This window comes from Gallus gallus, chromosome 1 (genome assembly GCF_016699485.2).
Source record: "Gallus gallus isolate bGalGal1 chromosome 1, bGalGal1.mat.broiler.GRCg7b, whole genome shotgun sequence".
NCBI classification, from domain to species: Eukaryota; Metazoa; Chordata; class Aves; order Galliformes; family Phasianidae; genus Gallus; species Gallus gallus.
In genome coordinates, this window is record NC_052532.1 from 20,985,903 (window position 1) to 21,013,639 (window position 27,737).

At 39.7% G+C, this 27,737-nt stretch overlaps 1 protein-coding gene across 2 annotated transcripts in view; it reads left to right on the forward strand.

Moving 5' to 3' along the window:
* Positions 1 to 409: 409 nt before the first annotated feature.
* Positions 410 to 27,737, forward strand: part of ZNF800 (zinc finger protein 800) — a 77,757-nt gene continuing 50,429 nt past the window's right edge. The window contains exon 1 of one of the 2 annotated variants that reach the window (XM_025147527.3): positions 410 to 508. The gene's annotated coding sequence lies outside the window, so the exon portion shown is untranslated. The remainder of the gene's footprint in view (positions 509 to 27,737) is intronic. The other variant, XM_040688950.2, reaches the window with a different exon arrangement.

Genomic DNA, 27,737 nt, shown 5'->3' on the forward strand with positions numbered 1-27,737 from the left:
GAAAAATGATTTTCTAGCAGCTAGACAGCAAGGAGCATTCCAAAAGCTTCCCAAAAGGTTAACCAATATTGTACTAAAAATATCTAATGTCAGCTTTCTGGGGATGGGTCAAATTTAGGCATATTTCTTTGCTTCTCAGAATCTATAGTATAACTTGAAATGATTCTTGGCATTAATCACTTTTTCAAACTTACTTTTTTCCCCATTAGATGCCTGTTTGAAAATAAACTTACTTTCTCAGAGCACGTATTTGAACAAGTTGCTTTACATCCTCACATGTTAACTGAAGTACGTCATGAAGTAGTCAATAGTTGACAGTAGCCTTTGGGAAATAAATGTTTGCTCAACAAGTTTGCTTGTGGAGCATATCACATCTAGATTCCATTCTTCCTGACAGTTGAGTGGTGGGTCTGAAAAGTACAACGTCTATTCTTGGATGTGCTTTGAACTGGACAGAGGTGGGCACAGTCAACAGGAGGCTGTTATTCTTCACATAACCTGTGGAAAGGTAGGAGGTAAACCTATGCTAGAGAAGTGTGCTCTGTAAAAAAATAATTTTGTATCACTTAAACTTGCTTTTATCCTGTAAAATGGCAAAAGAAGTGGCCTGTCCAGTTTTTAAAATCAGAGTAATTATATCATTAATATAAATGAGTACCAAAACATCATAAGGACTACGCAACTGCAGGATTGTCATCAAGAATTCCTTTAATTAAGGATAACCACACCTAAAGAAAACATATTATGATGTTATGATTATTACTATTAAACTGTAGAAAATTGTGTGTGCATTTATAACTACACCAAAGACAGCTTGGTGTCACTCAACTTCAGCTGCCTAGATCAAGTGGCTGTGTTTTCAAGCACTACTTTTGCACTGTTCCATCTGCTTAACAACTGTAAAAATCTGGTCAGCCTTGTTAAGATTTATGTCATATGAATCATTAAAGAGACAGAACTTTTCAAAACCAGCCCACGTTTGCTGAGATTATAACCCTCGTTCCCTCCCTTTCTGTTTTTTGTTTACTGCAGTCTCTGGCTGCCACCGACAATTATTGTCTTATTGCTTAACTGGAATCTGTATCTATCTTTTTCCAATTTGGACTGTATGTTTGGAGGGTAAGAATCATCTTTTTGTCCTGTCTTCACACAGTGCCTAATACAAAGCAGGCCATAATGTGTTTCTGCTATATACTTAAATAAGTCACTGCTCTTGCCCAACTAAGAAAAAAAAGTTTACCGAAGTTTACCTTCAAAAATAAAGAAAAAGAACTTGAAATATTGGAAGAATTACGTCAAGAATTTGCAGGAGCTATTCTCACAGTCTTACACAGACTCTGTGTTGCAGCTTCAGCATTTGTGATTTAAAGGGCAGAAATCAAACAGAGATAGTATTCCATTACAGTTACTCAATTTGACAGAAATGAAGGCATGCTGGAGAGTCCAAAAAGGACAAGATTTAGATGTTTAGAACTTGAAAGGAAGTGGAATAGTTAAATCTAAGAAAGAGAGATCCAACAGGGTGTATATAATAACCTTCCAGGATGTAAAACAGTAGAGAAGATGATAGGAACAGTAAGGAATTCATTTTTGCTGAAGTTGGCACAATGGTCCAACTAGGATGATAAAACACTGGAGCCTAAGCGTGCTATGAAATCTCCACTGGAGTGTCTCATGCAGACTTTCCAAATATCTGGCAAATATCCCACCTTCTTCAGGTCAGCAACTGACCAAAATGATTTCTAACTGCTTATCCCTATGTATTTTCAGTTGATGCCCAAGCGAGGATACACTGAACTCCCAGTAATTTTGAGACTATCAGATCTGCAACTATTACACTCTATCTACTACATTCAACACTTTCAGTTTGCACAAAAGGATATGTTGTCCATATATAAATAACTACAACTCCTTAGGGAGTAGAGGGGAGATGAAAATCAAGAAAAAGCTTAAAGATGTATATTTAAATGATATACTGTTTTTCAGCATGTGCTGCAGATTCAAACCAGGACATAAAGGTCAAATCAGTGAACCACCAGGAGGGGGGAGTAATCTATAGTAAGAACGGTGGCAACTTTCCCACCTGCTGAGAACTGTTAAACAACAAGATTGTGATCTAACCTCCATCTGGGCTATGTGGGACCACATAAAGTCCTAGATCTCCACTGACAGTGACCCTGAAGTGGTCCAACAGAATACTACTACACAGATTCTTTTACAGTATGTTACCCCTGTGGAAAGACAGGCTAGGAAGGTTTGAGAAAGAAGGTGGTCACATTAATATGTATTGGGAATTTATTTAAAACTCTGATCTGAAATATTCTGAATCACCTTGTTCCGTACTATATATTTTAAAGGGCAAAAAAAAAAAAAAAAAAAAAAAACCAAAACAAAACCAAACCAAAACCCAATATCAGTAGAGTAAGAGACAAAGTAAAAAAGGAAAATGGAGCTACCAAAAATTACAACACTAATGAGCAGCAGCGGTGCATCTAAATCCCCTCCAAATTCAAAGAACAAGAGGACAATTCTATACAGGCCTCCAGTGAATAGGCTCCTGCAGAATAAACTTTCATAAATATTCAAATGACAATTCTCTGCAGGAAACTGTGGAATAGTTGGTAGTGAAAATGCAGGCTGTCATGCTCTGAGACTGCACTGCATGCACTTTATATATGTGTTCTTAAGTTTATACATCAGTAATTAAAAAAACCATCTTTCTAATTAAAATAAGTGAAACCAAATGTAAAACGTTCTGTGAAGGTAGTAAAATTACAAGTTTTCTACTTTCTTTCCAAATATTCTGACAAATAAGCTCACTGGCAGGTCTGGAAAAAGAGCAATGGTTGTGAAACATTTAATATGAGTGGGAGCAGTTGAACATGAACACTCCCTTTACAAAGGCTCACCTGATGCCGAAAAGATTTGATTTTTATATCTATGCAAAACTGAGCAACGTCATTTCAATTTCAAAATGGATTCAGGGCTTGGCATGCTATTGTGCTGTGCTGCAGAGACCACTTGATGGTAGTGTTGTGCAGCAGCCTTGGAAGTGCAGCCTCAGAGCAGGGAACCGGGTCTCATTCTTTGCAGCCAGGACAATGAGTGTGAATGCAAGCAGCCTCAGTGTTCTACAGCTCATGGCTGCCCACTAGTTAATAAATTGACAGGAAAAGCAAAGTATAACCAAACCATATTCTATGCCTTCCTCATTGGAACCAGAAATAATTGAGGTTCGGTTATTTCATCATACCCAGAGAGGGATGCTCAATGGTTCAATGTCCAGATGGAGATCAGTGACAAGTGGTGTCCCCCAGCAACGAATGCTCTTTAATATCTTCATCAGTGACATCAACAGTGGGATTGAGTGTATCCTCAGCAAGTTTGCTGATGACACCAGAGGGACAGGATGCCATACAGAGGGACCTAGACAGACTTGAGCAGTGGGCCCAGAAAACCTCATGATGTTCAACAAATCCAAGTGCAAGGTCTTGTACATGGGTCAAGACAACCCCCACTATCAGTACAAGCCAGGGCACGAAAGGATTGAGCACAGCTGTGTTGAAAAGGACTTGGGGGTGCTAGCAGATGGCAAACTGGACTTGAGCCAGCAATGTGCCCTCACAGCCTAGAAGGCCAAACATAGCCTGAGCTGCATTAAAAGAAGCATGGCCAGCAGATCGAGCAAAGTGAACCTGCCCCTCTGCTCTGTGCTCGTGAGGCCTCACCTGGAGTACTGCGTCCAGATGTGGAGTCCTCAGTACAGGACAGACATGGACCTGTTGGAGTACGTCCAGAGGAGGGCCACAAAAAGGGTCCACAAAATGGAACACCTCTCCAAAGGTGACAGGCTGAGAGAGCTGGGGCTGTTCACCCTGGAGAAGAGAAGGCTCCAAAGAGACCTGAGAGCAGACTTTCAGTATCTAAAGGGGGGCTGTATGAAAGAGACAGTTTCTTTAGCAGTGTCTGTTGTGACAGGACAAGAGGAAATGGTTTCAAACTGAAAAAGGGGAGATTTAGACTGGATATAAGGAAGAAGTTTTTTACAATAAAGGTAGTGAAGCACTGGAACAGGTTTCCCAGAGAGATGGTGGCTACCCTGTCACTGGAGTCATTTATGGTCAAGCTGGAGGGGGCTCTGCTCTGAGCAATCTGATCTAGCTGCAGGTGTCTCAGTTCTTTGGAGGGAAGTTGGACCAGATGACCTTTAAGTGTCCAGCTCAAACAATTATATAATTCTGTGATTCTATACTGAGCATGAGAAATATATTTATGCAATTTCTTCTAGCTTTCTAAAGTGAACGAAATGTTTCAGGCTCCTCACAAAACAATCCAAGCTAAAAATAAGGTAGGGGTGTTCCTATTACTGATTGCTTTTCATATTGCCAAAGATAGACAATCTACCTTTGGCCTACCTTCTCTTTCTGTGGTTAATATTGTGTTGAACAGGTTGCTGGGATAAGGAGAGCAACCCGGCAGAGCAAGAAATCATTGCAGTCTTACCACTAATCCCACAGTGGGATAAATTGGCCAGGACCGAACATGTTACTGCAACTAAGATATGCAAAATAGCATGAACTACCTTGTTTAAAGTGAAATTGGCTACTTTCTCTCTACACTGGGACACTGACATACCCTCGATGTGTTGTGTCCACTGAGACAAAATCACTTCAGTTTTTCAGTGTGTAGATTGCTCTAATGCTGGCAGGGCTGCTTTAAGAAGCCTGGAGGCCCTGAGCGTTGCATGAGCAGCTAGGCATAGACTTTCATCAGGAGCAGGACGTAGTACTCAGGCAATCCCAGGCAGCTGGACACGGTTTCAAATTATGACAACTGCCTCAGACCTGAGAGTTTCAAATATTACCGTGCTGCGGTAGCTTGTGCTCAAAAATATGCAGTTTTTAAGAGCTGCAGAAATCCTGTAAAATCTCATGGGAAATTCCTACAACTCTGTCTTCCATGCTAGCTGATAAGATCCATCACCTTTCTAAGCCGCTTACATCCTCACATGGCTTCTTCTTTTTTCTTTTCTTTTTGACAGTGATCAGTGTAAAGAGGCAGAACACACAGGCACCCAACCAGCCAGCAGTGATGCTGTGGATAACATCTACTAGCCGTCCTTGTGTTGTAAATCCATTCAGCACACACAAAGTACCACACGAGATGCCATCGATGCCTCACGTTGCATTGAATGGTTCTCTACCTCCTCCTAGTGGATGTAACACTGCAGACTGCTGCTGAAATGAGCAATTTTATTCTTTGCTACACATTTGATTGCAAGCTGACAAGCAAAAGGGGGCTAATTAACCACACAGTCCAGCTGAATTGTAGCTCAGTAGTTTGATTAAAAAAAAGGCTATTTGACAACCTTGTCTGGTGTATTCAGGCACTTTTTTCATATTCTCACAGAAGGTTTTTCTAATCAAGTCTTTTTTAGCTACATTAATTGAGAAATCAAGGCATATCTCAAGTTACAGTGTTTGGGAGCTTGGAAATGTTACAGTGGATTCTATAGAATCCACTGAATGGGTGGAAACTATTACAAGAATGTGTCTGGAGAAGGGTATCATTCAGCCATCAGGCACAGGAAGGTGCTGATGCTTGGCAGAAAACTTTCACAGGCAGATATCTAACTTTGGTGCTCGGTTCAACGTTAGTTCACTGCCTGAGTGCAACAAAATGGGCTAAAATGTATTAATGCACTTAATGTGCTTATCGCTTCACTGAAGCATCTTATAAAATTGAGCTATTGCTCTCAATTTCTTTAAGCTGAAGTAATGTGATGTTATAGAAAGTCATATATGACAAGAAGAACATGAGTTTCAAACTTTACAATAGATGAAAAGTCTTATATGTAGAGACTGAATAAAAATATTATTTTGATAGTGCATTCCTAAAGATACTACTTAGAATCAGGACACGTTATCAAGTTCTGGCATGTAGATCTCAGCCTAATACTGGTATACTCCATTGGCTTTGCAGTTGTATCAAGGAGAAGCATTGTACATTGGTATGACAATGGACAGAAATTGCACGCAAAGGCAACGAACGTTGCTTTCACACAGATACTGGATTAGTTCATTGGCCAGTGCACACCGGCAGTAGGTTTATCTATCCTGTAAGCACAATCAGTAATCAAACAAGAAAGCAATTATCTAACATATGGAACCTAGTCAACACCTCCACCAAACCTTAATTGGTCCAGACTATAAAATTAGAAATGTTTCAATGCATGTGAAGTTACTGTTAGATGTCATACATTATTGCATTCTGCTACTAATATAGGTAGCAAATTATACCGGATTTGAAAAAAAAAAAAATATCCCTCATCTTTCAGGATCACTAAGCAAGAACTGATATGAAACTGTTATGAATGCTTGCCAAGTACCTGTATTCATCAACTCTATTCAGTACGTTCATATATTTATGACAAAGTGACTCACACAGAATATGCTTCTTGGCATTCAAATTGGAAGATGAATGAACTATAACATAATGATGGAACTTACATTTATGGCATCAGTGGAGCAGTAGAGCCTTTAACTAATCATTTCTGATCTGTTGTATTCATTTATGCTAGTTAAGTTGGTGACTATCAAAATTAGATTTGGAGGCTGACCCCACATGAACTTCTGTGAGATTATTTTCTGAATGTTCTAAAATATAATGTCCCCAAACACAAATATTTGTTTTTTCCAGATTAATTAGCAAATTATTCTTCAGGAGTATTCAGATTTTACTTCAGTAACTTCTAAAGCCATCATTACTATGCAAATGACTAGGAAAAAACAATTAAATTGTTTCCTCAATTGTTCTGTTGCCAGCATGTTCCTCCTAACCAGAACTGGAGACCTGAGCTAGTTTTTATGATAATGTACAACTGCAGTGTAATGTTGGGATCTTCTGTCTGGGACTATTAGATAGCCATTAGATGGCCTTATGGCAGCAGTACTACTGAAGGCCCCTTTCTGGCTTCATTTGTACTTTTGGAGTAAATTATGCTCCATAACATGCCATACTTGAAGTAGACCTAAAAAATACTGTAGGCTGTTTGGTCACAAAGTCTGCGGTTTACTAAACTGGATCCTTTGTTTGAGGGAGCATGCAAATTGCCTTAAACATTTTCCCATACTAAAAGCTGCAGTTGGGATGTAGAGCTAGCAACAGATTTGCTTGCAGGTCAGACTTTTAACCTCTTTCTGCCCCAGCCAAACATAGAGTTTATACGCCCCATCGGTTTTAATCTGCAATTCCTACAGTCGCGTGTGTTGTATAGTAGGCCTGTATTGTAAAACACAACTCTTGCGAATGGTATGGTTTACACTTTCAATCTTAAGCTGCAGCCAGTTAAATTTTCACACATTGTCAAAAGAAACCACCACAATGGAAACAAATTCCCAGCAATACCCTACATAGCTGCAGAGGCTGTTGCAGCCATAAGCACAAATAAACTTCCACAGTAGATGCTTGATTTACTGGCATCCAGTATCTGATTCTAGCAGTAGCCATGAGGAGGTATTTCAAGGTCCTTAGAAGGCCTTAGCCTGTATGAATTACTGTGGAGAAAGAAAGCAAACTTCCAGACAAAATTCCTTTAGAGATTTTCCCCCAGAGAATGCTTTATTGTCCACAAGGCAGTCATCGAGCCACATAATCAAACTAAAAACCACAGAGCAACAGGGCCAGGCAGAAAGGGAGTGCACCCTTTCTAGCCCTGTTTCCCGTTTCTTTTATAATCTGTCCCCATAGTGGTAGGACACGTCAGCTGGAGCCGATTAACCCTCTACTATTTGAATGTTGTCATTCACTATATCGCCCAGAGAGGAAGTTTCCTCTTAATTTTTTTTAGGAGTTATTTTGTTAATTTTTTAAATACATTGTTTAATTTTTAAAATAAAGCTAATTTTTTCTTTTTACTTTAAAGTCATAAAGCTTTTCAGCTTTTCTGTATTGTTTTGCAGTGTGATTCTGATAAAAATTATTAATCTAAAGCTAACGAGCATAAAACATTAAATTCCCCCTATTTACTTTTCCTCTATTCACATCACTTATTTTCTCTTTTGTTAGGCTTGACTTGTTCCCACCTGAACCCCTCTCTGCTTTTCCTTCATACGCCTCCCTTGTCAGAGGGAGATACAAAAAATCTTTGAAGATACAAAATACAGAATTAATACTCTAAAACCATAGATCTGTTATGTAAGTGCTGAGTTTTACAGGTACTAATGAAGAAAAGATTATATATCCTAGACAAAATTTATGTTTGTACAGAAATATTTGCAACATCAACCACGCTGTGATTCAGGAACAACCCAGCATAAAGCACAGGTTTTCTCTGATTTAGCATAGTCACTGTATATAGAACAATTACTTACTGTGTATTCCAGTTTGGAGTAAGAAAAAAATCTTTAAAACATATCAAGCAGTCTCAATTTATTGGCATAGTCTCTATGAATTATCTAGCTATATAAATATTTGTAAATCTGAAAGTACAGACAGGAATGCTTCTGTCCTTATGCTATGAAGTTGCTCAGTTTAGCTCTAGTGCTATAAACCATTGAAATCCTTGCCATGAAAACAAACTTACCAATGTTTATTATCTAATAACTACAATATATGTAGCTTAATGTCATAATAATCAGTGCAAAAACCATAACCACCAAAAATTATTCTTAATTTATTTATTTTGTATTTTATGCCTTTCCCTATCATTGCCCATAGTTTGCTCTCTGCCTTCTGTCTGCAGCAGATTTCTCCGGCCCTCCTTTGCTTTCTCCCAAGAAGGATTTTTCTTCCTTGCTCTCCTTTTCAACCGAAAAGCAGTCTCGGGAAAATTGAGTATTTTCCCCCAGGCTACAGCTGCAGCTCTTGTCTCCACAAACAGTTATCCTTACAAATGCCAGCACGAGGAAACCCAAGCTATTATCAGCGCTGCTGTTCTGTATCCCCCAGATGCATAACTTGCTGGTGGCTGTTTCCACCCGCTCCCGACAACAGTCCACCCATGCTGTACACCTGTTGGGGTAGGGAGAAGCAAGTGATGCATTTGCTATTCCTATTACTTTGCTGATGGATATAAGCTTGGCCAGGCTACAGCTATTTACTTTACCTTTGGTATTTTACTGATTAAATAAATTACTTTAAACTTGATGGCAGCTGTAGTGAGCTTATCCACCAGCCCTTTCTTCAGTTAACCACCTGTTTTTTGGCATTGGGCTTCATAGCAGTGTGAAATGCAGTCTCTCCAGCCCCCAGTTTCACATAACTTACAGCAATCCCTTCCTTAGCTCCCTCATGTCTCTCACACACCTTTCCTAAGGTGCATGCGGCTCTGTACAGCACCTGCTATGTGGGCAGGGAAGAGAGAGAGAAGCTGTGCCCACTGACAAGATGGCCACCAGCTCTGTAGTTGGGTGAAGTGGGTTGAGCTGCTGTCCTGGAGAGCAGCAGCCATGGTGGCGGCCACAACTTTGCCACAGAATGGCAGCCATCTTGTTGATGGGCACAGCTTTACTGCAGAGTGGCAGCCATCTTGGTGGTACAGCCTTACTGGAGAGTGGCAGCTATCTTGTTGGTGGGCAGAGTTTTGCTGTCCCTGCAAAACAGAGGCAGTCTTGAGAAAACAAAAATATGGAGAGGAAAAAGCAAACATCTTCTTGCTTTGGCTCCTTCTGACATGTGGATAGTTGCTGCTATGTGTAAAGAAGCATGCAAGATGGCTGCTTTTCAGCTAGGTAAGAAACACAACTAAGTTATGATAGCTGCAACATATCCCAGTGTGGTATCAGCCTCTGTTGTTGGCATGTAAATGCTTTACCAGACAGTTGGCTTAATATGAAGTAAGTAGTGTAGAGGTAGGAGAAGACTTCCTCTGCAGAGCCGTGGTCCGGAAGTTGTAATTTCTTTCATGAAAATCCTCTCACAGTTGCTTTATTTTTGCCACAGTGTATTGCTTCTCTGTAATGCACCTAAGGTAAAACTCTATTTTAAAACAGTGATTTTGAAAAATCAAAGTATGCTCTACTGCCTGATTGCTCAAGAGGCAAATCAGCTCCGAGTATGTGCCTTGTGAAAGGGTGGGGCTACACCAGCCTCTGAAGGCTCACTGAGGTGATGCTTTAGGCCTGCTTATGAAATTCAAACTGAACATCTAGCACAGATTTCAAGAGAAAGCAGAGGCAGGTTTGCATCTGCCTGTTTTGCCATCTGCTGTACCTGTGCTGCACTGTTTAGGTGATGCTCACATACAGGTGAGGAAGTAATGGGAGCACGTGAACCATGGTGGTGTTGTGGTAAGGTGTGGGGTATCATTTCTGTGTTCTTGAAACTTGTCAGCCAGGATTGAGTCTGGGGGCAGATCTGGCATTCAGTCACGTACAACAAAATCTGATTGTCCTAGAGAGGCAGGATTTTCTTCATTTGCAACAGCTGGTTGTTTTTACCAAAATTGCCTTGGCATTTAGAAAAAGGGACTGAATGTACATGGAACAGATAAGTAACTCATGAATCCAGGACAGACATCTTGAACTTCCTTGGGAATGTATTGATCTGTGCCTCAGCTTCAGAAACAGAGAGATTCTGACTGGATTTACTAATTGTTCACTTGTGCAAGTCCTCCTACGTGTACATGATGCTGCTGTCTGAGGCTGCATGAGCCACCATTTAGAGATATACAGAGGCTTCCACAAAGCACACAACCCTGTAAATAAAGCATTTCTAGATGTGAACTTGCTCTTTCCACACTTGGTGTTGATTAGGAGAGTTGTGTATATATTTCTCAAAAGATGCAGATGATATTTCTTTAAGCTGTAGGGAGCCTGAATGGACTCTCCAAATAGGCACAAACAAAGTTCGGGTTATGAACTATTATTTACAGTTCTGTATTTCATCCTTCTATTATAAATGTCTTACCCTGTAAGGCTTTAATGAGCTGGAGATTTTTTGATGGTATAGATCTGGAAACTAAATATTTGTTGTGTTTAGGCTACTAGTTGGGAGTGAGATATGGTGATATGGAAGAAGTAACTTATTTAGTGGTGGGAGCACAAATAACTTTAACATATAGCAAAGACAATTCTAGATAAAGACTGAAAAAAAAAAGGAAGAAAAATATTACAAGGCTTTGCATTACAATGAGCCCACCTTGTAGTATTTGGTCATGGGTGCTTGAGCATACGCTCAAAACTCTCTCTTGTTTGTTGAGCCCAGTGAAGTGGGTGCACTACCCACTGAAGCTGAGCTTCATGTGTGGCCATTAAAAGGGTGAGATGACAGCTGAGCCATCCTGTGGCCCTGTCTTGCCTTTCTGTTAGTGTTCTGGAGTCCACAGGAGATTTCTTGGTAAGAAATAGTAAATCACTCATTTAGGAAATATCTAGACATTTGACTTCCTTCACTTTACGTGGAATAGCAGTTGTACCAAGAGACTCACTCTAATGGTGAAAGCTGCAGTATAAAATATAAGATGGTGAACCGGGGAAGGAAAAAAGAATAACTGTTCAGTTGCTGTCACTATTGCACTGTGAAGTCGACAAAGATCCTGTGCTGCCCTACAGGTGTATCTGGGAACAATTGGGAAGGTGAGCTATTGGCCAAAGGCAGCCCCAAATAATATCACTTTACATTGTTCTAAGGATGTTCAAAGAAAGAGCTAGTGCAGGGTAGTAAGTACATTGAAATTCTTACCAAAGCTTAAATTCTGCCTGCATCTCTATGTAAACAACTCTTTAGATTACTATATGTAAATATCAAAGAATGGGTCATCAAAAGCAAAAACAATAAACATTGTTTGACTGGATTTTCTCACCTAGTTAAATTATGGGTAAATAAAATTTTCCACATTTCTACTGTAATCTACAAAAAGCCAAAACCAAACAGAAAATATCACAAGAGAAATACAAAAAATGCTGTCTTTTTTAGTATAGCCTTATTGTCTGGTCAGTCAACAGCCGTGAGATGTAAACTTTCCACGATTCTTGTAAAATGAAAAGATAAAAATGAGCTAAGTAACCTCCCTGTGCTCTGTTATTGCCCCAGACTGCAGAAGCGAAGAGAAATGCTATCACGTGACCACAGTAGTGGCAAGTTCCCCCTTGTTTTTTGCTTCTTGGGATAGGAAGGAGTATTTTTTAGGACTAAAAACATATATTGTCTCAGATGCTTAATTCAATTCCAAGTCTGGTAACTAACTTGTACTGTCGTTTCCATCAGTGAGATGAAAATTCAAAATATGTTTCTGGAAACTGCTCATCTACTCTTCCATCCACTTAAGATTCAGCCTACTTTAACCTTTCAGGCTAACCTGTAAGACCCTGGGCAAGAACTAGCTATTGAATGCTTGTAAGCGTGCCTCAAATGAGGTTCATTGTAGAAGCTTTGTAAATATGGTTACTTCTTTTGACTAGCAGAGTAAAAAACCATCCCTATCGTTTTAGAGGATTGAATCAGAGAATAAGGGTATAAGTTGGTGTACATTATGATAAATTTCCAGAAGGCAGCAAGACAAACTGAATTCGTTAGTTTAACTGTGAAGTGACACCTGCTTCCAGAGTAGCCACCAGACTACCTTGCCTTGCTGTGCTAGGATGTCAGGCTGCGCATTTTGCACAAGCCTGCTTCCAAGTTTGCACTGTTTGTCATGGGAGGATTAAGTAATGGGGTAATACTGGGAAGGAGAGTGAGATCAAGAGCAGGAAAACACAGTCATTTTCTCCACTCTGCTATAATACCAGAGTGCAGCTCTCATCTCTCACCTTATCTTAGCTCTGCTGGATTTTCCCATATTCTTTTGTCCGCACTCAGCTGGTGAGGTGATTTTTTCCATTCTGCTCAAGCACTGTGCATTGCCTGTTTCTCCTCTTTCATTACTCACCTTGTGTATCCCAGAATGTATTTCCAGGGGATTTCCAGATCTTTCAGCTGCCAGTTTGACTGGATGTGCCGTTTTGACTCAGGCCACTTTACCACAGGAGGTTTCTTCTCTCGAAATCCTTTCCCATGACTCTGAATCTGAGGATGAAACGAAATATTATTGTAATATAATGAAATAGTATGTGTAATATAATGAACATGGCTAAATCAAAATGAAATTTTGAAGTATTCACTTTACACTTTTCAGTGTATCTGTGAACACTTAGTGACAAAAATGTCACGCAGGTTTGTAAGGTTACCGGCAATGATGTATTTCATACATATCTGAACATTTCTATGTGAAATTGAAAGATACTGCCAGCCCACATTTTTCATCAGTATGACTAGCTGACAAAAGCCTTCCTATGACTTCATTTCTGATTGTTAATATTGAAGGAAAACTACATAATATCTCCAAAGTTACAATGGAAATGCAGTCAGAGAAAGCAGTGTAATTGATCATTTCACAGACATGGGGATTTCACCAAAGACAGACTTATGAATAGACAGTCTAAGGCAATAACAGCACTTAGAAACCTTGAAATCTAACGTTCTCTCACTTACAACAGCAAATGAAAGAAGGAAAAGCCATCTCTAGGACAGGTAATCAAGTATCTCAAGATCAGACTGAGTTTAATGCTCTGAAGGCTTTGGATCTTGGAAGAGTGTAAAATGACTGCGAAAACAGATTGATCTGAACATCTTTTCTTGTGTGACAGTTTAATTCCATTGATTTTGACAAACTTATTCCAGACCCGTGCTAATGTAAGATTAGAATGTGGCTTTACCACTTATTAGCCAGTAGCTGTCTGTAAAATATCCTTCTCATAACGCCTCACTGGCAACCGCTTCCTTTTTTTACCCCTCAGTATTCTCTTACACAACCCGAAAATAGTGATTTAACCTGGACAGAACTGTTTAGAAATGTCTGTTTCTCATAGAAATGAGAGAAGATAAAATAGACCATAGGAAATGCTAACATCAGTAAAGCGCTGGTCGCCTTCAATCTGTTCTGAGCACATACAGTAGAAATAACTTCAATATACAAGAAAAAAAGCCCCAAAACTTCACTAAGAGATGCACTAGTTTGTTAATAAAGACTCGCCAAAATTGGATTTCAGCATTACCACACTGGATGTTACATTGTTGGGTTTTCAGCAATTGTACAAGGTAATAATCTCTTCAGCTGCCCGTGGTAGAGCCAAGTTTTGCCATAATGCAGTCTCTTCTCTTCCTGCAATACTTCAGCAGCAGCAGACTTTCCTTTCTGACTTCCCCACTCCCTGTCTCCTTGCTATATCACAGAGGGTTGCATTTCTTCTCTGGAGAAGGTATCCATGCAATGAAGGTGGAGAAAGTTCCATGCCTTGTATCAGAACCTGGGCAGAGAAATCTTTGTAGCAGCCCCTCAGCAAAGCAGAAGAGAATGGTTGCTTGAGCAGTATTCATTGCTTGAATGGTTGTTCCTGCTCTCCATTAGGGAAACAGCAGCAGACTGGATAGAAACATCTCATCTGCTGGATGTTAACCGAGAGCTGTTATCTGAACGTCATTACCTTTATAATGCACTGTAGCATTAGAGTGTTAGTGAGCAGATCCATAAAATTCAGTAGACGGTGTGAAACTACCCCAAATAGGAACTTCTAAAGAAGGAGCAGATCTGACCCTTTCCTCTTTATAGGGTTTAATTTCCACTTTTCAGTTTACTTTCCTGTGGGCTAAATGAAACATTTCTGCATAGGTATTTGACAAAGGTCTCCTTTTTGGAGAACATTTATTGTTGGACTGATACGCATTTTGGACTCTGACAAATATTTCTTATTTCTTTCTGGTCTTTTCCTTCCCTCTATTAGTTATTCCATGTGAGGTGTATTTCTGCCTGCACGAGAGGCTCAGAGTGCCCCCTGTAGAATAACCCATGCTGCAATTTGCCTTTGCCTGGGGATGGTGATGCAGGTTCAAATCCCTTTGCCATCCCGTGAGGGTGCTGTAACAGATCGAATGATTTAGTGAGTGCGCACTGCAGAAGCACTGCCTCATCTGGCTGTACTTTGTGCAGTGTAATCTGATATGTGCAGCTGAAGAATGCCTGTTGGATTGGACTTTGCTGAAAAATGGCAGGGATCCTGAGCTTGTGAATCCTGAGGGATTTACCCTATTATTGCCTTCCATGTTGTGACCTGAATCTAGGAATACTTACAAGATGACTCAGTTTATGGTTCTTTACTGTTGGGAATTAAGTATCTGTAAGTGGTGAGGCACTTCCAGGATTAGGTTGGGGAAAAAAAATTAAAAAAAAGCTAAGCATGTGTTTGAAAGTGTTTATGTTTAAATTAGGTCTTTTTACAGACTGTTGAAAATCAAAGAGAGGCTTTGGGTCTAGCCCTGCGCACCTGGGTCTGCAAACCCTTATGCATCATAATGGATTTTCATGAAATTTATCAAGCATGTTTACGGGATTAGAGCCTCGTTCCCTGATGTACCATCATTCTGTAAGTTTCTATGGGTTGAAACTACTTTTTAGTACTAAAATTGTTGCAGTAACACAATAAGTTCTATACCCCATGGTAAAGAGATGGCTGGGACAAATACTGATTGAAGCTTCCTCTTTTCCTGGGACAAAGCAGATCATGTGAAGCATTTTTTTTCTGGTATATTCCATACAAAGATGTGAGTACCTTCTTATAATAGACTTGAACAAATTCTGGCATTTATTTCCGTGAATATGTGGAATGACATGGAGATGTTTAAACCCCACAGATTTTTAAAAACTGAAACTGTGTTTGTAATTGCATATGAAATCTATCTTTTCTAACTGCAGGCTTAAAAAAAATTGTGCATCCCCCCCCCCCCCCAAAGTACACAGCAAACTTTCATTTACCATTTACTTTTCAGTTTCTATTTTTCACTGTTTCACTTATGATTTCGCTGCTCTTGTTCCCAACAGCACAAATGAAAATAATGATTTCCATAATTGCAAGCTGCAAAACATGTTTTGTCAGCCCAATGCATTAATAGTCTTTACTAATAATATACATTTATTACACAGATTTTCAAGGCTTTTTTTTTTTTTTTTTTTTTTTTCCTCTGGCTGAGCTACTTCTATCGCCATGGGAACACTTTCTGGCTAATAACACATAAACACTTATTCTATAATGCACAATTAGTAAATAAGCAAGTAGATCTGTTATATTAAAATGGTGCTGTTCAAAAATCCAGCCCCCATTGGAAGTGGCTAACAAAAGCATTCATCCAGTTTCATCCTACAGCAAATGACTTCAGTATTAGTTGCAGCTGCTCAGCTTTTCAGTGTGTCTTTCTCGGCCTGATGTGTCCTTTAAGAGGCAATGACACATATTGCTGCACGTGTTCAGTTGCTCTACCTTTGTGCTGCAGTTCTTTACTCTGTAAAATGTTCTCGGTACACAAAAGCAGCTGCTGAAGAAACCGCTTCAGACCGAGGGTGAAAGAACTGATGGCAGCACCAATAAGAAACTCCAGTAGAGACTGAGGGAGTGAGACAGTGCAGAGACACCAAAGGAGCTTCTGTGAGAAACAAAAATATCAGCATTATTGCCTGCCATCAGAACCCCAGGTGAGACCGAAAAGCCACTTTCTGGCTGTAGATCTGTGGACCTGTGTTATGCTTAACTTGAAAGGGTTCACCTTAGATGATGAAAGAGGCTGTTTCGCAAAAATGATTCCAGTGGCTTTCTCTTTTTCCTTTGCCTCACCACTGGTGATAATGATGATTTTTTTGCAACAGCAACAAAGTAATTCCGGGGGGAGTTGTCTGTACCTTTTGGAAGTTCCATAGCTGATTGTTAAGTGAATTAATTAAAAATTCCAATACACACAGACTTCAGAAATGTCTATAGCTGGCTAAGTCATCAGCGCCTCCTGAAAGTGGTGGCAGAAAGCCAAACAAGCAAAAACTGATGCTTACTACTTAATTTACAGCCGTATGTTTAAATATATTTTATTCCAATCATTTGTAGCGAGAGATTTACTCTGGAGGAGCCCTAAAAGCTCCATGTGAAACATGCACAGTTAGTTCTGTCAGTACTCCGACTTTATTTCAGCAGGTTTTTTTTGCATTGCTCTAGCCATAAAGCGATCTGTAAAGGGAACCTACTCTGATACAGTTTGAAAAGTGCATTTTGTACTTGGCTCTCCCTTTGATCGAATTAATCTGGGCTTTTTTGTAGTTCTAAATGAGGCCTATGGGCTGACAATGTAGCTGTTTAAAGGGGATTTTAGGGGATAATAGCCAATGCAAATAGTGCCATGAGAATGGCAACTTGCTTTTGCACTTTCAATCACATAATAACAGCAAAGAAAGCTTTTAAAATGAATTGAAATTTTGTGGCATGCCATCTGGGATTATTTGGGGAAACAGTTCTGAATACTATGGTTGTGTAAAAGAATGGTACTATGGGGCACTCTTAAGCTGACATGTTTCAGATGGCACCCTTATGCTAACTGCTGCAAAGTTGGCTAGCATTTTTTTTATTATTTTCTTTCTTCTGGATTATCTGCAAAAAATTCTCTTTGCTGGTATTTGGGCCTGAAAAACTTTTCTATTGTTAAAGAATTCAATTCAAACCCCTTGCAGCTGCTGATCCCTTTATTGTTCCAAATGTTATGTATACGCGTCTCAGATGAATGTAGCCAAGCCTTTTAGTGCCTTAATAGGTGTCTGTATAAAGGTCATTTATTCTGCAGTACTTGTTTTAACAAAAGTTTATACACAAACAACAACTACAGCTAAAACATCCACATTAATCAATGTTCCTCGCGGTGTAAAATGCAGAGAGAAAAAACGTAACTGGAGAAAGTATGCCCAAACATGAGAACTCTTTCTGTGTTTAACAGTGAAGCAGCAGATATTTTAGACTCCATCATCAAAAGCTGCATGAAAAATCATTTCAAAGCTGTTCTGAGCTTGGATGGACGATTCTCGACTTTTCAGAACAAGCGCGGTTTGAATGAGGTCACTGAAAGGTTTAATACATAGGAATGAGTGGAAATGTGGAAAAAATATATATCTGATTTCCCCAGTCCAATTAGTTTTGGAACTGAGCTTTAGGCTAGCCAGCACCTTGACATTTCAGTTGACATAGCTGCCTTTCCTTCTCCCGATCCCTTTGTCTGAGTTCCAACTGGCTGCCCTTATAAACACTCCTGGAGGAATTAGGGTGCCTGTAAGTCAGGTATCTTAGATGAGAAGAACTGAGCGCACTCCACTGGCATGCAAGATTTTTCTTTTTATAGAAACATTAAAATACCATCTGTAAGGTTTAGGAATGTAGGTCGTGTCCGTGGAGAGTTTAAATTTGAAGTTATGACAGATGTTGGATGGTGAATTAAAAATTTGGCTCCAAGTCTGTAAATTAACCTGGTTCCATTGACTTTCCTGGAGTTAGTTCTGCTGACACACATGTAATGAGATCAGATTCTGACTATCTAAGTACTCAGTTGAGTGCTACAGAATGTAAATCCATCAGTGAAATGAAGGATGGGGCTTGTCAGGAACATAATGTGTGAGCTACGGTGGGTACGCGTGAGGAGCAGGGCCAAAGAAGCCCAACTACTTGATCTCTGAGAGAAGAAATTGCACAGCAAACTGTGCTTTCGTATTTGTTCCTTGGAATTCTTTGTCATTCTTAAGAATAAATATCGTGCTCCAATCTCTAAATGTGTGATTTTGAAATATGTAGCAATTAAGCTATTCCTCCTGCTGCTGCAAGGGACATTATTACACACCACTCCTGAAGCCTGGGTTAAGCTGTGTAAAAGAATTCCAGCAGCTCCCCCAGTTTAAGGAAGTCTGAGAGAAGTTACATGTATTCCTCTTCGTTGATCATTTGGTCAACAGCTGTGGGCTCTGCTAGAATGAAAAAACTAAAGACAGGGGCTGCGGTGAGAACAACTATTCTCAGCTCTCAGATCATTAGCTAGGACAGTTCAGTTGCACTGTAATGCTACGTGTAAGAGAGAGCCTGGCTGAAGCCACTTCATACAGGACCTCACTGAGCACCGTCAGTTCTACTGCAGCCAAATGCAAATAGATGGAACGTGCCGTGTTCGGAAAGTTGATGTAGTACGTGCCTTGCAGCTGACATTGTTAATCACACAGGCAGCCACGTACTGCTCTAGTTGTAGATTCCAGGTGGTCTTCAAAACTAGTCACATATATAATGCTTTGTAATAATCCCATTTGGCAACAACATAGACCCAGCTAACTGCTGTTATGTCCTCAGCCAAGGGAAATGGCTGCAGTCTTGCCAGGAAAGATGAGGTACCAGCAACTAGTGACATGTCAGGTCAAAATTCCAAATCAGATAACCCAAATCCTTGTTTTGGTGGACAAAGCCCATTGCCATAAATAATCTGAATATTGAATAATGATAGTACAGTGATCCTGCATAGGAGATGGTGAGTGGCCGTGGTGTGATGCTGCCAAGTGGTCCGTGGGAATAGCAGGAGGGGAAAGGGAATGGGATGTTTGGAAGCAGACAGAAAAGGTTTCTTCCTTCAGATAAATCTAACTTTAATGATACTAATAAAAGATAATGAAGTAAAACAGAAAAAAATCAAACAAAACAGAACACGCTGCCAATCATGGAGGCATGGATTTTTCCTATATGTGCAACAGAATTTCTCAGCGTCTGTTGAGCTCAGCTCCTACCTTGGAAAGGACTTGGACTCCAGTAGGCAGTGTCCACTACAGAAGCAAGATGTCACTAATTAGCTGCTTGGTGGTTTATTGTTTCATAGACAAAGTGTGGCTCTCGGCCAGCATACCTGCTGCTACTTGCAGGAATTCAGGGGCAACAGCATCTCACATCAGGTTCTTGAAAGCATTCTGGCTGACATTGTTTTGCCCTACAACGGGATGCATTACTATATGTTGGGTTTTTTTTTTCTTTGCTTGCTTTTGATTTTTTATTTTCTTCTGTTTGATTGTTTTTTGCTTTCTTTAAAAAGGGCAGTTTGTGTTTGAGCTGTATCACCTGACCCTGATCTGTGCCAGATTGTGCATATAGATTCAGAAACTCAGTGTGAAAGACAAACTACTCAAGATATGCCTAAGAAATGAAGTCACGGGGTATTTATGATGTTCAGTTAAAAATCCATGTACTACTGCTACTTAATTCAGCATATATTGAATTTATAACAAGAAGAGAGTTTTTGACAGCATCAGTGTGTGTCACATCAAGGGAAAGACAATTGCAACAGAGTAAAAAGAAACACACAAAAGGAAACACGTACCATTAAGAAACAGGAATCTTACTTCCATTCCATCTAACTTTCTGGCTGCTCTGCAGCAGGGAAGGTGAGGGTAACTGTTACAGCACCACGGAAGCTGCTGGCATTTATAGTGTTCCCACTGAGCAATAGGTACGTCTGTAAACAAATTACTCCACCAGCCATTGTCCACCAGTGAGCTTGGACTCCAGGAATTTTTCCCTTACCCCAGTACTACTAATTCTCTCCTCTGTCTCATGACATGCTATTTCAGTTCTAATGGAAAGGACCAATCCTCCCATGAGTAGCATGTGTCATGCAAGGGATCAAAACCTGTCAAAGTTGTTTTATTATATTATTTATGTCATGAGGAAGAGGCTATCCTCTGCCTATTTTTATTTGCATGTATTCCTTCTCCATTCTTTTACACTAATAAGTGAAGCTGAGATTTCTACAGACATGTGCTTATCTAGTATTCATATACTTTTTGTATTATCTATGCTGGGGACATAGCTGAAACTTCCCCCCGGTGTTACAGAGTGACAAATTAAATGCTGGAGCAATCAGTAGTGCAAAACATATATGGATTTTTATCCATACATAAGAATAAGAAGTGGTCATCTGATCAAAAGTTTAATATAAGTTTAAAAACTCCAAAAAATCCTGAACAACATGGATTTTCTGATTGGTGGTAGGCAGCTTTAATTTTCTGGAGGATAAATTTGTTAAATGTTGCATTCCTGTGTACAGACTCACACAGTGTTATTAAGCTTTGAGAACACTGTATTTTTCTAATGGAGCAAAGCTAATAGTTATAATACATAAAAATAGCGAAATGCTCAGAATATATGCAATTATTTTGTCACTCACAAGTCAGTTACTTTAGCTCAGCACGAACAATGCATTTTGTCCTTAACACAGTACTTGCATAGCTCTTCTATTAAAAAAAAACTACACACACACATACACAATAAGTAAATAAGTAAATCAAACCAAAATCCCACAAAACTCCATAGAGCAGAAAATTTTGGCAAGAACTGTTATGAAAAAAGGCTATCACTGAATTGTTTGCAGCACACTGGAAGCAGCTGGCAGACTGTGAACGAATTGCTGGAGTTCTGTTGATCCTTAATATTCTAACTGTCAAATTGCAATTGGGATGTTTCACAAATACCTGTTAATACATGGGCCCTTTGCTGGTGAGCTTAAATATCTGCTGGCATTGCCAGAGTGTTGGAGTGAGTGTATTTTTGCAGCAAACTGACTGTCCACAGGTTCTCTTTACAAGAGTTTTGAGTTGGGTGTTGTTGCTCTCCTCCTCTTTCCCCAGTCGCATTTGGAATATTTATTCTTCTGTGAACAAATGGGTTGTTGGAATGGATTTCAGACTGTTCCTGGTTCCTGCCTCAGTCCCTTAGCAGCATTAAGAGCTATGTAGGACCCAGGAGACACTTAATTAATCACAGTGGGTGGAAACATCCACTGAAGTGGATGGAAAGGGCCCTACTCTCACAGTCCTTCATGAGGGTAACTTCATGTAGACTTGTTGTTGACAGGGATGGTATGGAACATCTGTATAATACCTTGGGGATTCTAGGCAGAAAACTATTCTCTTAGACCTGTAATTACACTCCTCACAGTAGTTTAGCATTTGGAGGGCATGACAGGGTGGTAGAGAGTCCTCTTTACCTCCTGATATTTTATGCTGTGCTGTTCCATGATGTATCACAGAGTAAACAGAGTGCATGCAGTTTTTTGGTTTACTGGGCAATGTGAGTGTGGTAGGTTAAAAGTTATTGACCCCTGAGATTGGATATAGGAACACCGTGTTCCCTTGTGACTCTGACTCCAATGGATCCTTACCACATAGATAATATTTGCCATAAAGACACCATTCTATCTACCAAATGCAGAGTTTTCATTTTCTGGTATAATACACAGATGTTAAATCCAAAACTGTGTGATAGATTGACCCACAAAAAACCCCAACCAAAATCATATTTGAAGTTTTGATTATCTTGAATGCACGTGAATGTTTTCCATTTTGTGCCTTGCAATTCAAGTACAAATGACTGGCACAGGCAATTTCCCCTGCGTAAATCACTACATGATTCACCTGGCGTGAAATCTTCTGGGAACTTATTCTGGGCTCAGTTCTGTTTAACTGACTGCATCCTCCTGCCAATCTAACTTACTTTCTGCATACCTACATATCTAAGCTGATCCTATACCCAGTTCCCATTCCAGTAAGTGCAGGTATTACTGTAGTGTTGTCTCGCTCCAATTTATAGGAGGGAAAGGAGGTTCTTGAGACAATAATGCAAAAAAGTAATCTCTTACAAGTGTATGATACACACATACAAGTTGGTGCTCCTTTGAGGAGATGTGGTGATGCCCTTTGGTCAGGAGAGAATTCCTGCAAGGGAAGGAGGGCAAACAGGTCTCAGGGAGAGCACTAGAGCCCATACATGACATTAACTAGGAACTGGAGGGGGTTTTGAACTCTCATTTACCTTAGGAGAGGAATTGTTTTTTAATGTACTGAAGGCTGAATTAATTATTGAACTGTTGAAAGGGAGGCTACCAATCACTAGACAAGTGAAGACAAGACTATTCTGTGACCTTGAATGACTACAGGATTTGTTGCCAGTTCAACTTAGCATTTGATTTGTTGCTGATGTTGCTTCTTTTCAGAAGTGTTGGAGTCAAGCAGTAAAAACATAGAGCACATACTGAAACATAGCTTATTAGGTCAGCAAGAGTTTAGGTGGCTGTTGCTAATGTAACACTTCACTTTGCTAAATGCACCGTGGAATGATGCTGAGAGTTGGCATTGTCATCTGGTGCTGAACTTGGAAGGTCTGAAATCACAGATTTTTGCTCTGGTGGGTTATTATAGCCAATGATAGTTGTATGACCTTATCCTCTATAAGGATAGGCAGTAAGGAAATAGGCAAGTTTGGTGCTACGCTGAATAAAAAGCAGATCCAGTTGCCTCTTTGTTCAGTTTTCTGAGACTCTTACCTCCTCAGTTTGTGACTCTTGCTAAATAAGAAAGCTCAGGACTCTACTATGATGTGAGAAATGCCATATTTCGGTCTGTTATTGCTCTGGTCAAAAGCATTTCTCTTTTTTTTTTTTTTTTTTTTGCAGGAAGGTACCATGAAAGTTATCACGTTGTTGGCTTATTTTTAAACAGCGTTCATTTAAGTTACTGTTGGCCTGAAGATCAGTATTTCCTGTCCGTGAACTATCTTACACTTATAGAGTTCTACATGGAAAAAACCTTTTTGCCTAAATTACATCCAGCAAAGCACTGACAGACATTTGTATATCTTACTGCAGTTGGCTGATGCTGGAAGCTCTCAGTCACTAGACATGAAATACACATCAGCATGCATTGATGTATTTTACCTGGTGTTGGACCTCAGCTGCATATGGATCTTAGCAGATATGGATCTGTAGTTTCAGAGATCTTATATTATTCTTATAGTATTCTTATATTTGGTTCTTCACATCCAGGTAACTTAAACGTGGAGATGGGAGTGTGTTATGTAGGCTGAGCTCTCAGGTCTTCTGAAAATGTACAATTGTAAAAATGCAGTTATATTTTGTCATGAGAAATGTCTTGGTGTCTTCTTCACAAACATTCTCATTCTTGATTACTTGTATGCCACATGCAAACTCTGAATTGTAGCAAAAATGTAGTTTCTGATCATAAATAAGTTGAACTCCCATGTTGTTTGAGCAAAATAGCTCAGCATCTGGATCTGTCTACAGACTTTCAAAATTCAGTTTAGTTGTTTGTATGTCTATATCCTCAATCAGCCCTATCTGACAGGGGTGATCTGAGCATATCTAACCCACAGAGCCAGCACTGAATTCAGTTAAAAGCACAGAGTAAAATACAAGGAAATCTGCATTCCGCATATTTCTTATGTGCAGCAGCAAAAACATTCTCATTATTATCTTTTCCATTTTTCAGGGAGAAAAGAGTTTCTTCCTTACTTTGACATTTTATTGAGAGATATTTTCCCATTTATAATCCCATGTGCTATGATCTAGCAGGCAGTTCACAACCTTCTTTCTGGGCCAGTCAGAATGCTATACATTTTTCAGTCTCTCGCTTTCTAGGAGTAACATTCTGGAAAAACATGAGGTCAGATCCTTTTAAAGTAGTTGGATTGAGTTTAGAAAACTGTAGGTGCAGACAAAAAAAGGAAAGTTTAACTGGGCATTCTGCACAAAGACAAGTGCAAAGCAGAGGAAATGACTCACTTCTTTCCAGAAGTGGATAACCACAAAACACTAACGTGTTAGTCATCAATTTAAAGTTGTCTTCTTCAGTGAAGCAGTTATATCCAGGAACTAAATAACTGTTCCTGTATATCAGTTACCTGCTGCAACATGCTGACTTGACATGATATTCAGTGGTTATGAGGAAGTAAAAATCTTGACACTTGATACTCAAATGTCAACTGCCCATGCACTGCATAGGTCTCTACTGCGTTGGTTAGATATTAGGAGGAAGTTTTTAACTCAGAGGGTGGTGACACACTGGAACAGGTTGCCCAAGGAGGTTGTGAATGCCCCATCCCTGGAGGTGTTCAAGACCAGGCTGGATGTGGCTCTGGGCAGCCTGGTCTGGTGGTTGGCGACTCTGCACTTAGCAGGGGGATTGAAACTAGATGGTCATTGTGGTCCTTTTCAAGCCAGGACATTCTATGATTCTATCATTCTATCGTTGGCACCTTTAAAGAGAGATGCAGACGGCCTGTTGCATGTGTATGTAAAATAAATGAGTAAATATTCTCCAGTGCTACAGAACATCATGGAAAAAAGTTGGACTTGACAACAGAAGTAGACTGGCAAAAGGCAAAGAAGAATTTTTATTGCATTGTTTAGTGTAGACATTTGTGAAGAAATATGTGAAATAAGTAGGTTTATATTGCTGCTGCTGCTGCAGAGCATATTTGCACTGTATGCATTAAAGAACAATTCAACAGAAGTTAACTCTTGAGGGTATTATACTCACTGTTGCTAAGATTAGCAAGAAAGTAGTCATATAAATGCTGGCTCTGTGACACACGAGCAAGTGTCTTACTGAGTGTATCTACTGGCAGTTATTGCTGCATTATGTTACTGATGGAAATAAACCCAGATCAGAACAAAAGCCCAGTATCAGGGTTGTAGTTTAGGTGAAAATCATAAAGCTTATGTGTTGGGTTAACCCTGGCCAGCACCCAAGAACCTACCCAGCTGCCTTCTCTCTTCCTTTTCCTATAGTATAGGGAGAAAATAGCAGGTAGGTGAACAGACTTGTGGATCAAGACAAAGGCAGTTTAACAGGTGAAGCAAAAGCTGCACACGCAAGCAAAGAAAATATAGCATTTATTCACTTTTTCCCACTTCCTGGAAATCAGGGTCTCAGTGCATGTAATGGTTACGTGGGAAGACAAATGACGAAACCATGAATGTCCCCCCTTTCTCATTTCCTGAAGCTGTTGCTGCTGGGCACATCATCGTATGGTATGGGATATCCCTTTGGTCAGTTCAGGTCAGCTGTCCTGGGTATGTGCCCTCCCAGTTTCTTGCCTTCCCTTAGTCTACTTGCTGGTGGGAGGCAGAGTGAGGAGAAAGTGAAAGCACTGCTCAGACACAGCCAAAATACTGGTTTGTTATCAACTCTGTTTTAGTCACAAATCCAAAATACATCATCATACAGGCTATGATGAACTCCACCCCAGCCAAGCCCAGTACAACCTACCAGGACAGAAGTAGGGCGTGAAGGATTCAACAGAGGTTTGTACCTCCCCCTCTCTTTTGTGCTGCTGCTTAAAAAAGTAGTGCTTTTGATAAGCCAAGACATACACATCAATATTTGGTATTCTTCTCTGACAGAAATTGAGTGAAGGTTGTATGCTGGCTTTTGTGGCGAGACATCCTGACTGCAGTCATCTGAATCTTTTCTGCAATATCAGATGTCACATCTCTTCTCTTGAAGAATGGTAATTCCATAGGACATGCTGAAGCAAATTGAGCAGGAGTGTAGGTTCAGCTTTAATAAAAAAGACAGTAACATTACTTGCAATGTGTCATGTTTTCATCTGATGTATTAAACCAAACCAAATGCAATATATAACTTCTGCCTTATTCATGTCAGAAGAAGTTACATATACAAAATGTTCTTGCAAAAGCAAAATGTATCAAAGTTGTTATATTACTATAAAAGAAGATTGATATAATATAAATGTTGAGTATAGGTGATTAGTATTTGTAATAAAGATGATAAACCGTAAGTTTTCTGGTTTCACGATGTTTTTTTGTTGTTGGTAGATTTTTTTGTTTTAGGGTTCTGTATGCTGTCAGGGAATTCTGTTGGGGAATATGCACTTCATTCTACAGTGATAGAGCTGTAGTTGCACTACAAAAATAGCGTTGGTACAATGTGTGCTTTACAGAGTACTAGATTTTAGGTCACTTTGCTGGGAAATGAAATAGTATATTATTAACAATGTAAGGTGAGGGATTGAATTTCCCTTTTCTGAGTTGGCTTGTTCAGCTACAGCCTCCTTGGTAGTACAGTGGTCACCACAGCCTTGACTAGTCCCGAAACCTATCACAGAGAGCTCCAGGTATAAATTCCACTAAGGTTTTGAAGTGCATCATCCAAATTGAAAGGGAACTTCAAGCTGTTATAACCTGGTTTTCAAAGGGAATCAGACATATGTACATACTTGACTACCTTTTCTCTGCAAATAATTTTGATGACTGGCCAACTTTAGTTACAACTGACAAGAGTGTGGAGATCTCTTAATTAAATTTTACATCTTAAAAAGGGCATGAGCTGGAAAGGAGATAATCTGGCACTGGAGGAGCTGTTGCAGTGAGTGACCTACTGTGCTTAGTCTGTTAGCTGACCTGTCAGTCCTGACATGCAGATTGAGCTGTATGATTACCATTTTAATAGTCTGGAGCAATTTGAAATGAGTCCTTCTAGTCCGGATGGCAGTACAAGGCACTGGAGTGAGTTAGGGTGTGCTGTTGAGCAGGAAAGCGAAAAAGACTTGAGCACTATAACAGAAGTGATATCGCAAAGATTATGTAGAGTTTAGATTTGACTTTGTTACTGCAAGGATGGTAAAGGGGTGCTCAAAACATGTGCAGGAAATGGTGGTTCATTAGTTCTGTTGTTCTTAGTCAGGCTGGTTTATTCTCCTTTTCTTTCCTTCCTTGTCTGAACAGCTCCAGTCTCTTCAGCCTATCTGAACAGCTCCTTCTGCTGTCTATAGCTGGGTCCTTCAGATGGTACACCTAAGTAGTAGTCCTCTGAAGATTTGTAAGATCTGTATACAAGATCTGTTTACAATTAGAAGCATTTCTTAAACAATGAAGCATCTAACTTTGTCCTCCTTTATTAGCAGTGTTTGTATTTTTTGCAAAAATTTTTACTGTAACTAGCACTGTACATGAAGAGTAATGTAGCATTATTCCTCGTAATAGGAGAAGCTTGGAATTTTTCATGTTGATAGCCAAAGTAGGGCATCAGTTTTCTACTAAGGAGGAAAGAGCAATTTAAT